The sequence below is a fragment of the Atta colombica genome, unplaced genomic scaffold (assembly GCF_001594045.1).
Source record: "Atta colombica isolate Treedump-2 unplaced genomic scaffold, Acol1.0 scaffold277, whole genome shotgun sequence".
Lineage (NCBI taxonomy): Eukaryota > Metazoa > Arthropoda > Insecta > Hymenoptera > Formicidae > Atta > Atta colombica.
The window spans coordinates 432,570-434,452 of NW_017259378.1; positions in this window are offsets into that span (position 1 = coordinate 432,570).

A 1,883-nucleotide genomic window follows, 5' to 3' on the forward strand; every position below is an offset into this window, starting at 1 on the left:
ATCTTAAGTAATTTCTCAAGATAATACAGCCCTCTGATTGATTTATGTGGTTATGCCATAAGCCTTAGTCCGGATCTACAATAAGTGTTTTAAGCCTTGAGTTATAAGAAATTGATCAATTACAGTCAAATATTCTTCTCGCATTCGATTGTAATTGGTCAATTTCTTATAGCTTAAGATTTATTAAAAAGTAATCACTGATCTTGTATTTTCTCTATGTGCTGGCTGTTTTTTTAAAGTTATATAGTTATACTTTTTTTTAAAGTTATATAGTTATAACTTATATAGTTATACCATTATATCACATATGAATAAAAAAATTAAAAATTTAATTTACTTAATAACATATATTGTATAACATATATTGTAGTTATTTAATCTCATTTAAAAAAAATTAGGACATTATGATCTAAAAAATAATTTTTTCAAAATTAACTTTTTTTTTAACTTAAAATTAATTAATTAATTTAAAATTAATAAAGTTAAGTTAAAAGTTGAAGGAATAAAAAATTAACTTAACGTAAGTTAATTCAATATTGACTTAACTTACGTTAAGTTAATTTTTTATTTTCCTTCAACTTTTAACTTTATTAATTTTGTAAAGCCATTAACTTTAACTTTATTCAATTAAAAAAACATTAACTTAATCCTGAGAATATTATATTATAATTCGAAATATTTGAATTTTATTTTTACACTCAGATTAAATCAATATATAATTTTATTTAATATGCATTACACTGAAAGAAAAGGTTGGCTGAATATGGCATAGCATTTTTAATTAGCTGTTCCAATAAAAAATTGGCTGCTGTAGCCAATTAAAAATACTATGCCACATTTTACCATCTAAATTGCTGCAACAGCTATAATGTTTTCGATTAATTTATTTAGGTAAACTTTCAATAACGTTTGCACTTTGAAGAATCAAGAAACATAGGGAAAAATAATGTTCTATTAAATCTCTGTCAAATGGAAAACTATTTCAGTTTTTAACAAGTAACATATTACTCTGTATACACGATGAAAGATGGATAAGATACAATGCATTGTACACCATTATCGAAATATTAAATTACATCGCACTGTTTTTATATTTCATCTTAGTCAATTGCATTTATCTCTATGTTATAAAATTCATAACATGTTTACCACTCTGAATCTCGATTGTTCCCGAGAAGATAAATCTTTATGAGAAGAGTAATAACCGTGATTTGTTTCCATGTTTGTTGTGCGCGTGATGTTTTTCCGAAATGCGAAACTCACGGAAATCTGCGGAAACTTGATAAAACGCATCATCACGATACCTCGATGACCTAGCTATCCGTACGCAGCTGGGTCCGGTCACGTTAGTTATAGACAGTAATTGAGACTATTGAGGCGTAGAATATGGAGCAGATCCTCTAACGTAGCTAATATATAACATTCAATAACCGAATGCTCAAGGGTAACACTTGACATATATCTCACCGCGCGTCCCCGTACGCGAGTTTTATTACCCGTTGCATGATCGGTTAATGATGCCGCGATCAATCTGTGACACAAATATTCGTTTATATCTGGCGAGCTGACTGGCGGCCTTCCGCCATGACAAAGCGGGACAAAATCGGGCTGGGTATGTGCGTATATCAGTTCGTAAAATTTGTATCTTGTCCCAGGAAGCGTATTGTTTCGTTCTAGAAGCTAAAATCGAATAAATGCTGTTCAAACGTCGACGATTGTTTGGTCTAGTACGAAAATAATGAACGAGTTATTTTTATCTTGTTATTCGCCTGGCGAGATATAATTCATATTTTGAAACTATATTAATTTTGACGTGATTTCCTTTGTTTTTAATATTTTATTATGTTAGAAATATAAATATAAATATATATATATATACATAT